General features: G+C 42.8%; 1 pseudogene across 1 annotated transcript in view; it reads left to right on the top strand.

The window, feature by feature from the left end:
• The first annotated feature begins 1616 nt into the window (after window positions 1-1616).
• Window positions 1617-12234, top strand: part of LOC311322021 (nuclear factor 7, brain-like) — an 11730-nt pseudogene continuing 1112 nt past the window's right edge. Inside the window, exons 1-9 of the transcript in view lie at window positions 1617-2024; window positions 5953-6048; window positions 6314-6544; window positions 6633-6655; window positions 6741-6862; window positions 7171-7246; window positions 9892-9934; window positions 11657-11752; window positions 11962-12192. The product of the transcript in view is annotated as a nuclear factor 7, brain-like (transcript). The remainder of the gene's footprint in view (window positions 2025-5952; window positions 6049-6313; window positions 6545-6632; window positions 6656-6740; window positions 6863-7170; window positions 7247-9891; window positions 9935-11656; window positions 11753-11961; window positions 12193-12234) is intronic.

The raw sequence follows: 12234 nt of genomic DNA, 5'->3' as shown, positions 1-12234 counted from the left end.
CCCTCAGATCCCTTGGTGGTATAATGGACTAAGCATCTGACTACTACACTGGAGGGTTCGATTCCCGGTTGGGGATGTTGAAAACAATGGCATTCTAGGTTCTAGCCTGGACTAGGGAAAACTCCCAATCCTTTCTTTTCTTTTCTTTTCCTTCCCTTATGCCCTGACCCAGTTGGTTTTCTTAGTGCCTTTTCGACTGATAGATCTTGGGACCCTAGAACAGCTATTATGGTCTTATGATTATGGCCTTAAGCATTGGAACTGATGTGTCCAGGCGACAAGACCTATCTTAATTTATCAGACATTATTTCATGTCATTTCAATTCACAGCTATTTCAGTGGCATGACAAGCTTTCGTCCTACCAGTCCTGAACAGAAACAAGCCAGCCACGCACATAAGCCAGGCTGGACCTGGCCTGGTTAATTATTATTATTGTACATTGCATTTGTTTTGTTGATTTGTGTCTCTGTGCGAACTCGTCATCACTGTAAATGAGGGAAACCTTAGTGCTTCACGAGTATAAATAAAGGTTTGAAATGAAATGAAAAACTTGCAGAGGGCGTTGTTTTGCCCCAGGATCCTGAGCTCAAATCTGGGTGGCATTATAGTGTGGAAAGTTGAACTGTAGTCAATGAACAGCAGTCTCACATAACCTGACATGTTCCCCTTGCTCTTGTTTAGTTGGGATAGCGTGGTGTAGAGGATGTGAGATAGCACATCCTCTGTGTATCTGTTGGGTCTGTATGCGAACTGTAGGGGGTCTAGTGTGCTGGGCAGTGAGGAGCAGATGTGTTCCTTGACCAGCTTCTCAAAACACTCCATCACCACGGAGGTGAGAGCTACCGGGCGGTAGTCATGGAGGCAGGCTGGTCTTGGCTTCTTCGGTACGGGGATGATGGAGGACTTCTTGAAGCATGTGGAAACAATGGGCTTGCGCCAGGGACAGATTGAATATCACTGTGAGCAGGAGCAGGAGTGCATGCCTGCCAGCTGGCTCCTCAATGTGAGAAAGATACATTCTCTTGCCATGACTTAGAGTATGGAATCTCACATTTCCGGTTCATCTCTTGAAGTGCTGCAGCTTATATCTGGTTCATCATGACATCAATCCACATGACTTGCCTATCAGAATGCAGAAAATCAAGTTCAATGTGTTAACAACACTCGCCTCTAACGAGCCCTTGACATGCACCAACCATCATCTGCTCTGAGAGACTAAACACAACTTAACTCAACAATAGCAGGGAAGACTGTCATCAACAGGTCCTTCAACCTACTGTTGGCTGCAGTTTTTAAGAATCAAACATGAAACTAAACTTCAGACTTCCAGACTTCATTCCAGAGAAGAGTACGACTGTGTAGTCTCGCATAGCCAGACTTATCTCCGCACTTCGTTTACGCCAGCACTGGAGAAAGGTCTGGCCGGACTAATGACCATTCGGGGATATTTCTTTAAACCAATCAGGATTGTCTTCGGTGGAGCGGTTGCTAGGTTGTTGTTGGTTCACGCAGTCTGGATTGGCCGACCGCATGAATCGGCGCCACTGATTGGGCAGTAATAAACAAATGACAACGCTCATCCCCAAAACCTACATCTTTTAAGTCAGGTGAGAAAATGGCTTCCAGGCGATCGTCTGTCCTAGAAGAAGATCTCTCCTGTCCTGTGTGCCATGACATATTTAAAGATCCTGTCATCCTGTCGTGTAGCCACAGCTTCTGTAGAGCTTGTCTGCAGGAAAACTGGAGGAGAAAAGAAGACATGGACTGTCCAGTGTGCAAACGAAGATCTTCAAAAGATGGACGTCCCTGTCACCGGGTGCTGAGGAACCTGTTTCAGGCCTTCTTACAGGAGAAAAGTCAGAAAGCTATAGCAGGGTCTGACGTGCTCTGCAGTCTGCACACTGAGAAATTCAAGCTCTACTGTCTGGTGGATTGTCAGCTTATCTGCTTGGTGTGTCGGGATTCCAAAAAACACAAGAACCACAACTGCACACCCATAGATGAAGCTGTACAGGATCACAAGGTAAAGTCAAATAATTATCATGACAGGAATATCAGTTCAATAATAAATATAATACAGAACACAGACTAGTAACTGAAATATATTTTAGAAGTTAAAGCAATACATACTGTAGCATTTTCTCGGAACTGCGCCCCCACAGGCTCTGCGAGTAAGTGCACTGTAAAGTTATCAGATTGTCTTTTTCTTTTTCTGTCTTCCTCTGTGATGTTTCGCTTCGGTTTTCTCACCTCCGCCATGATATCATTGAGCTAAAAAACTCATGATATCCATAGACGCCGGAATAGTTAGCTACTACTGTGTTGTTGAAGCACAACGTTGCGCACGCGCACTTCGACTGAATGCTGCGTCCCGGGGGCGCGAGTTTTAAAAGGTAATACATGTCAATGTATTATCTTTCTGAGTAAACTGTTTGGATGATTCAGCTTACTTTTAGTAAATCTAATTGGAGAATTAGCACCAGACATTTGTAAAGGTCCAAATATTACGATGTATTGCTTTAAGGACAGTTAATGTGACGCTAGTCTCGCATAGCCAGACCTATCTCCACACTTCGTTTACGCTGTGCCAGCGCCGGAGACAGGTCTGGCTGGACATATTACCATTTTGCAATAGGGGGGAAAAAACACAGTATTTCTTTAAACCAATCACAGTCGTCTTGGGCAGAGCCATCCCAGTGCTCTTGCAAAATAGTCTGGATAGAATCTGATTCGTGCCAAGAGAATCTCTTGGCCCGAATCAGATTAATTTGCGTCGCCAGTCTCGCCACTGATTGGGCAGTGTGACAACGAATGACAAGGTTTATTGCCAAAACCTACATCCGTTGAGTCAGACTAATGTGACGCCCACTTGGGCCATAGTTTTTAAAAGTTAAGGGCAGTCAATTTGACACCCCCTTGGTGGCATGTTGGCTCGGTGTGTTATACGGTCACCTCACAGCAAGTCCTGGATTCGATTTCCGCATGGGCTGTCTCCCGGCAGTGTTGCCAGATTGGGCGGGTTCACGCCCAATTGGGCTTCTTTTGATCACGTTGGGCTGGAAAAAATAGCATTGGGCGGTTGGGCTGGAAAAAATAGCAATGGGCGGGCGTTTAAAAAAAAAAAAAAAAAATGTAAAACTGGCGGGACAGATGTTTCAATTGTATCCAATGATGTTAATAGGGTGGGAGATGTGCACCTGTCCAATAGGGGCGAGGGAGCTCTCCCTGTTCAATGCATTTGATTCACACGGTCAAGGAGAAGGTCGAGGTCGGAGTCAAATCTAGCTAGCTACCCCCGAAGAAACCTAAAGATGCCAACGTGGGGATGTGGGATCAGCAGGTTTCTGATCACCGCATCGATGCCTTTTGGCTGGAGGTAGAGGCCTTTAAAGATGCCGGAGGAAATCAGTGCTTTCAGGATGTGGCACTTGGCGCAATCAGATTGCTCACTCTGCCCATATCAGATGCTCATGTGGAGAGAGAGTTTTCCCAAGTGACGCTAAAGATGATGGCAGAAATCGCATGGGACCCACTGAGCAAAGACACGTCTAAAAGACGTCTTTTAGATGTCTTTTTTGTCTTTTTCGGACGTCCAAAGACATCCAATTAGGAGCCAGAATGAATGTTTTTTTTAGATGTTCAGATATTGAACCTGTTTTGCACGTCCACAGACGTCTTAGAGGGGCCCAAGCCAGACGTTTGAATATTGAGGGGTCCAGCAGACGTACAAATGGGGTTCTGGACCGACGGACGTTATTAAGACGTGAACGTCTGAACGTCGCCCTGACGTTGCGTGTTTGCAGGGAACGTCCCACCCTCCCCGACAGTTGTTGGGGAGCTTTGACTCAACCATCAATTAATACTTGCTAATTAGCAAGTTCACCACATGTACATAGTTTTACATTGATGAGTTACGTTAGAAGTTGGAATGGACTCCTGCCTGTTCGGCGTGACGGTAGACATTTTTACTTAATACTATACAGCAGGTGTTTCTGGATGTCGCATCATTGAGTGATGCATTACTTGTGTCTCTGCCTGCTTGCCTGCCTGAGTGTCACACTCCTGACTCGGTTATTGTAGGCGAGCAGGCGGGGTATTCATGGGTGGTTATACAGGTGGTTATATAGGCCTACCATTGGAAGTTGTGCTACCATTGGAAGTTGTGTAGTCTAGTCCACTTGTCACATTCTGCGGTTTCTTGTCACCAGCTTGTTATCTAGCTTGTCATCTTGTTATCTTGAGTTGCTCTCTTGTCTATGACCGCAGCACCGCCGTTCCTCTGTTCATGATATAGCCATGCTTCTCATGTGTTATTATAATTTGTTGGCTGCATTATAATTTCTTTGACTGATGGGATTACGCAACTTTCTCTCTGTCGTAGGCTGTGTGTGACATATGTGTAGGCGTGTGTTGCAGTTTACCACGAGTTATTATTATTTTCGGTATTTCAACTGAAAGGCATTTTTCTTAGCATGCACTGCTATATATTATATACTATAATATTTGGGCGTTTTTTTATCACATTCGGCGGATTTTGAGCACTCATTGGGCTGGAAAACATCACACCAATCTGGCAACCCTGTCTCCCGGGCCTTTCGGTGTGGAGATTGCATGTTCTCCCAGTGTTCACTCCTTTTCCCTCCACATAGAACCCCAAATATGAAAAACATGCAGAAGAACAGATGCTCTTCAGTCCTGTTCCTGACCAGGACTTGGACTGAGCACTTGGATTTGGTCCCCCGACGCCCCTGACGAGGCTGCCCACTGCTCTTGGCTGTCCCCCGAGGAAGACAGCTTAGATGGGATAAATGCAAATTCCACCGATGACTGAAGATGTGTGTTGTGTGTGTGTGTGTGTTGTGTGTGTGCTGTGTCGCCACTCACTCATGTGTGTTGTGTTTCACATGGTTAAAGGATAAGGACACTGAATTTCATGTTTAGCCCTATTCCTGGCTTCCCTGGCATGTATCTGACTAGTACAGTTTAAAATATTTATCTTTTCTGGAGTATAGAGTTCTGTGTCAATAATGTCGGCGCGCGCACCCTGGCTTGTTGCTAACTATGGGCACATTCGAAAAACTCTAAAAAGTATGATAAACTTGGATTAGTAGTTCAGGAATTACAGTTACAACAGTAACTTGTAAACAGTACTAATTTCACCGAACATACAACAGCCATCCCTTCACGCTGTAAACCTCAGCAAAATTCGGATTCGGATGAATTTCGCAGAGGTTTACAGCGTGAAGGGATGGCTGTTGTATGTTCGGTGAACTTAATACTGTTTACAAGTTACTGTTGTTTCGAAATGCAGAGACGAAAGGACCTATGGTGTTTACAGGACGACTTCAGAGCTTGGTAAACATAAACCATGTAATTCCTGAACTTGAAATCCACATATATCATACTTTTTAGAGTTTTTCGAGTGTGCCCATCATAGCTATAGCTAGCAACGAGCCAGGGTGCGCGCACCAACGTTATTGACACAGAACTGTACTGCACAAAACAGAAATATTTTAACCTGTACTAGTCAGATACATGCCAGGGAAGCCAGGAATATGGCAAAACATGAAATTCAGTGTCCTTATCCTTTAATAGCCTCAAGGTCCAGTAATTATTACTAAATGTATGGTCAAATTGTTGTGATATACTGAATTCATTTACTTTTATTTATTTGAATATTGTTGTGTTTGATTTTAATCTACCAATACATTCCTTTCAAAGAATGCTATTCTAGTTTTCACCACAGGGGAGAGATATCACACCAAAAGCACACTTGAGTGATGAGATCTTAACTAACTTTGTAGGCTGAAAAGCACTTTTAACATTTGGGGTGTAATCCAAAATCCGTATGGGAAAAATGAATGGGATTTACGAAAAATGTCCAAAATAAGGTCTGTGTTTAACAGAGACTCGGGATACATTTAATGAAGCCGTGTTGTGTTTTATTCTAGGAGGAACTCAAGACTGCACTGAAACCCTTACAGGAGAAGCTGAAGGTCTTTAATAAAGTTCAACAAATGTGTGAAGAAACAGCAGAGCACATTAAGGTAAAGATGTTGAGTAATTAATGTAGTACAGTAATGATACCTGGAGAACATCACAATGCTGTATATAGGCCTATCCAATTATTGTTTACTAAATTGAAGATTGAGAGACGAAGACGTGCATCTTGTGAGATTTATAGAACTGTCTTGTGAAACATTTAGACTATTTCCCCAAATGATCAGCATTAAACGTTCCTGCTGAAGTAAAATGACACCCAGGTTGTCCAAGGTGGAACATAAGTTAATGTATGAACCTCCATATCTTCAGATCCAGGCCCAGAGCACAGAGAGGCAGATGGAGGAGGAGTTTAATAAGCTTCACCAGTTTCTACTAGAGGAAGAGGAGGCCAGGATAGCTGCACTGAGGAAGGAAGAGGAGCAGAAGAGTCAGATGATGAAGGAGAAGATTGAGGGTCTGAGCAGAGAGATATCAACTCTTTCATACACAATCGGATCCATAGAGGAGGAGCTGAGAGCTGAAGACATCTCATTCCTGCAGGTCAGAATGGCTCTCTCTCTTTGTCATATGGAATGGCTGGGTGGGAATGTTTACTAGTGTTTAATTTGGATCTTTTGTTTCTCTACAGAACTTCGAGGCCACAGTGAAAAGGTAAGTGACCCGCCTCCTGTCTCTCTCTTCTCTGTGGTTCTGAACCCAACCCCACAGCAACACTGACTCCTGAATGTTCTTCCAGAACCCAGTGCACACTGCCGGATCCACAGCTGCTGGTCTCAGGAGTGCTGATAAACGTGGCCAAACACCTAAGCAACCTGACCTACAGAGTCTGGAACAAGATGCGGGAGGTTGTCACATACAGTGAGAAATGAATAATGATCTTTGTTGAAAATATATATAATACTGATTGTAAATCTAATGCCTTCCCAAGGACCAGCCCTCAATGTAGTATGTATATCTAGTAAAAGTTAACATAATCCAAACTAGTTATGTCTGTTCCTCCTAATAATAAAAACGTCAGAGTACTGAACAACCTGACCTTTCTCTCTCTCTCTCTCTCTCTCTCTCTCTCTCTCTTTCTCTCTCACTCTCTTTCTCTCTCTCTCTCTCTCTCTCTCTCTCTCTCTCTCTAGCGCCTGTGACTCTCGACCCCAACACTGCCCACTCAGATCTTATCATGTCTGAGGATCTGACCAGTGTGAGATTCCGTCATGATAGTCAGCAGCTTCCTGACAATCCAGAGAGGTATGACAAACTCCCACAGGTCCTTGGCTTTGAGGGATTTAACTCAGGGACACACACCTGGGAGGTTGAGGTTGGAAACAGTGCAGCCTGGTTCCTGGGTGTGGAAGCAGAGTCCGCCGGGAGGAAGAGTGGCACTATTGGTGAATTCTGGCAAATATGGTTCCACGACGGTACATATAGTGCAGTATCCTCACCAGGGTCTGACACTAATCTCACAGTGAAACAGAAACCCCAGAAGATCAGAGTACAGCTAGACTGGGACGGAGGGAAGCTCTCATTCTCTGACCCTGACAGAAACACACATCTACACACAATCACACACACCTTCACTGAGAGAGTCTTTCCATGCATGTTTACTGTGTGTTGCCTGAGGATCTTACCAGTGAAGGTTTCTGTAACAGTAGAACAGCACAAGCATTGAAGCTGGTACCACCTCAGTTCATACATGTATGTGATGAATTATAACTATACATTCATATTAATTTCATTTAGAAATTCTGCACAGGAGCAATTGAGTAACACATCCAGCATGTCTTTTTAGTGTATGCTAAAGGACAGGTTTATTTAGCATTATAATCCATGTTGTAGGAGCAGTTTTGTGTTTTTTGATATGACGTGATGATGTCACTAGGGATGAGACGGTATACCGTAAAACCGTGAACCGCGGTATAAAATGTCCACAGTATTAGAACCGGTACATTCCCTGTGTTTACGGAATAACGTTTACGGTATTACACAATAATGCGCTGCTGAAACTTCACATTTCAAGTTGCTTGCAACAGTTCATTTTCTAATTTAATATAAGCTTGCTATTAATAAACTGAGCTTAATTACAATAGTGTGTATTTTCCATCTTCTGTTGCACTGTAGTTCCTTCAAAGTAAAATACTTAATTTTTTTTATGTGTGTTGGGGAGGTGAAATGCTGTATACCGTGAAATACTGTAAACCATACCGTGTAACTAGATACCTGTACTAGTAGTACTGTACTGTAATGCAAAAATCAATACCATCTCATCCCTAGACGTCACTACCAGGCATCCACATAATAAGGCAGAGGCACAGGTGTGCGGACACGGACGCTGAGCTGATAGAGGTTTTCAACCGCAAGCAACGTAAGATATACTGCTATAATGCGAGAACATTTTCTTTATTTTTGAGAGATATAATTAGTCCTTTTGACCTCAGTTATGACTGACTTTTTTGGGACTATTGACTATAATTAAGCCCGACACATTCATTCACAAATCCAGATCTTCAAACAAGCAACAAGCAATCAAGTAAGTGGCTTGTGCGTTTAATCAACCTTCTTTAAGCGTCCATTGAATTAGGCTTATTTGTTGTTGAAAGCCATGACACATGTTATAAGGTTATTTTTTATCGTGTCCAACGGCTGATATCAAAGTTTTGTCAAACGGTGCACTTTTGATAGCCTGTCGCCGCTAACACACTCAATGGATCCAAAGGTGCATAGATAAAATCTTGTTTCCAAAGACAGGAAACTCACAGAGTGGTTACTGGTGTCCGTTGATGTTCTGGCAAAAAAATCAGCACTGCTTCCGATCGGGTTTCATTGATCATATTATATCCATTGATTTATTGACAACAAAGCCAGAGATGTTTAGATTCATCCATGTCCCATATTTGTTTTGATCAACAAACACTTCTACCTAACACTATCAAAAAGCTATCCTAGGCTTCTCGACTTGTTGTTGTTGTTGCTGTTGTTGTTGTGTAGACCTGTGACCCGGAAGCAGCTCTTCTTCTACAGTAGCCTCCAAACTCAGTCAAGACCGCCCAAGTTCAAGTGGAAGTTTACAAACGTATGTACTGCAAGTGAAAATAGTTATATGCTAAAGGATAAATAAAACCCAATCGGAAGCATACTTTGTGGCAGTTTTTATGTCAGAACATCAACAGACACCAATGACCACTTGGTAAGTTTCCTGTCTTTGAAAACGAGAATTTATAGTGTTTTTGAGGGATTTTGTCTATGCACCTATGGATCCATTGAGTGTGCTAGTGGCGACGGCCTATATCTCGAGAGTGCACCGTTTGACGAAACTTTGATATCGGCCGTTGTATATGATCGTAAATAACTTTATAACGTGGCTTATAATGCTAAATTCCGAACCTGTCCTTTAATAGTGTTTATACAACGGTTAGTTCTGGCTCTTGATTCTGATTGGCTGGAAGCCGTGTTAAAATACTTTGTAAAACACACCTGGGACCGCATATCATTCCATTTTCAGTATTAATGCGCCTCCCATTTGATCCAATGCATTGTAGGCCTATTATTGTGTTTTTTCAAAACAACTTAACATTCCATCCAGTGCATCTGTTGCTTGGCAACCTTTTTGTTAGAGGAACTATTTTGCTCGGCGGAATTGAGGGAATGATGCTTCGTTTTGAATAAATGTTCATATTTTATATTGCTGTGTGTTTATTTTCCACTAATAACTGTAGTAACCATTGTATAAAAGCAATAAACCGCTCGAGGCCATGTGTTATAGTGATTTGTGTGCTCCAGACCTGCCCCTAGTGACACAAGGTTCTGGTGTCTGTGCTTGTGTGTGTGTGTGTGTGTGTATGCCTGGGGTCTGTTGGTGTGTGAGTGTGTGTTTGTGTGACCCCTGACATGTCCAGAGAGTTTGGTTCCCGCGCCCCCCAAGACAGTAACAAGGTGCTGGTGTGTGTGTCTGTGTGTGTGTGTGTGTGTGTGTGCCCTGACCTGTCCAGACAGTTTGGCCCCCGCGCCCCCAAGACTGAAACAAGGTTGTTGTTTTGTGTGTGTGTGTGTTTAGCCTTGGGATTAAAAAGAATGGTTAAAAGGGTCTTTCTTTCTTTTAATTTTAAGTGTTTTACAAATAAAATGCATTATTAGTTTTGTGTTATTATAGTGCTGTATAAGTCCTGATACTGTGATACCAAACCTTCAGGTCAGTCCGTGCCCTCTGTGTGTGCCTGGTGGCTGGAGTGTGTGATACGTTTTATTTTACACACGTCATGATTCTGATCAAAACCCAAAAGGCTTTATTTGGCTACACAACTACCCTCTACTTACTACTATCGCACATACTTCACACTACATTCTGCACACACACTGTACATACTCTCACCACACTCATTCTGTCTATTGTGTATTTAGCATTTGTACTTTTTTTTGGGGGGGGGATATATTGCATTTCGTATTTGCACTGTCCTGCATCCTGTCTAATGTCATCTCCATCAGTGTATGCACCACTGACCTAAGCAAATTCCCAATATGTATAAACCATATACATGGCAATAAACTGATCTTGAATCTTGAGTTGCACCCATAACTTAAATTAAATGTTCAGTTATTGTGTGTATTTACTGAGTTACAGTTTACTTTGTGAGCTATGTGATTATTTTGAACATTTCCTCATTAAAAACGTGACCTGAGCAAAGTTTGCTCCCCTTTTCAGACCTTTTAGGCTACATTGACTGAGCAAGTGTGTTCGTTCCCGAGAGGGTGACTGAGGGACAAAATGGCTTCCAAACGGGCTCTCTCAGAAGATCTCTCCTGTCCTGTGTGCCGTGACATATTTAAAGACCCGGTCATCCTGTCGTGTAGCCACAGTTTCTGTAAAGTCTGTCTGCAGGAATACTGGACGGTGAAAAAACAAAAGGACTGTCCGGTGGGCAAACAAACATCTTGGATGTACCCCACTTTAACCGGGCGCTGGGGAACCTGTGTGAGGCCTTCTTGCTGGAGAGAGCTTCAGCAGGGTCTGACATGCTCTGCAGTCTGCACAGTGAGAAACTCAAGCTCTACTGTCTAGTGGATGATTAGCCCATCTGTTGAGTGTGTCGGGATTCCAAAAAACATAAAAATCACAGCTGCTCCCCCATAGATGGACTTGCGCCTGATCACAAGGTAAAGTCAAATAATGACTGAAATAAGATAACTTCGATGAGAAATATAATATAGAACGGATAAATCAAAATAGATTTCAGGAAGTTACTACTGACACCAACAGTCAGGTTAGTTTTGTTGCTTGTTTGAAAGAGAAAATGTTCCTCTCTCTCTACTGAGCTTTGCCATAGTGCCACATTAGAATAGAAAGTTTATTTTGTCCTATAACCGGTACAGGTACATTGGAATTCCAGTTATCACTTCTCCTTACAATATCTTATCAGCACTAATCAGTTCCTCATTCCAGTTCCTAGGTACACAGCTAGACATTATAAGGTTCCCAATCTGATATTTTACTATCTATAGTCTAGCAATCTTATCAAATTGCCCTTCATCTACTTATTCCATCCAAACATGGATGACTGTGCCGGTGAACCTAATATAGGCGGTACTGCTAGTGTTCTTAGTCTCTTTCCTGAGATTTAAATAAGAGAACCGTATTTCATGAAGCGACGTTGTGTTTAATTCCAGGAGGAACTCAAGACTGCACTGAAACCTGTACAGGAGAAACTGAAGGTCTTTAATAAAGTTAAACAAATGTGTGATGAAACAGCAGAGCACATTAAGGTAAAGATGGGCATTAATGTACAGTAATGATACCTGGAGAATGTCACAATGCTGTATTTATTATTCACTGTTGATATTTCTAGAGCTGTCTTGAGAAACATCATTTTTTCCTCAAAAGACGACCATATAACTCTCCTGCTGAAGTGAATTTGCCACCCTGATTGTCCAAGGTAGAACACAAAGTAAACATATAACCCGCATGTCTCCAGATCCAGGTCCAGCACACAGAGAGGCAGATTAACAAGAAGTTTAATAAGCTTCACCAGTTTCTACAAGAGGAAGAGGAGGCCAGAATAGCTGCACTGAGGGAGGAAGAGGAGCAGAAGAGTCAGATGATGAAGGAGAAGATTGAGGGTCTGAGCAGAGAGATATCAACTCTTTCATACACAATCACATCCATAGTGGAGGAGCTGAGAGCTGAAGACATCTCATTCTTGCAGGTTAGGATGGTTCTCTCTAAGTTCATATGGAATGGCTGGGTG

The sequence above is a fragment of the Borostomias antarcticus genome (genome assembly GCF_949987555.1).
Source record: "Borostomias antarcticus genome assembly, chromosome: 2".
Lineage (NCBI taxonomy): Eukaryota > Metazoa > Chordata > Actinopteri > Stomiiformes > Stomiidae > Borostomias > Borostomias antarcticus.
Note: the sequence above shows the minus strand (reverse complement) of the source record. Positions and strands in the feature narration are given on the sequence as shown.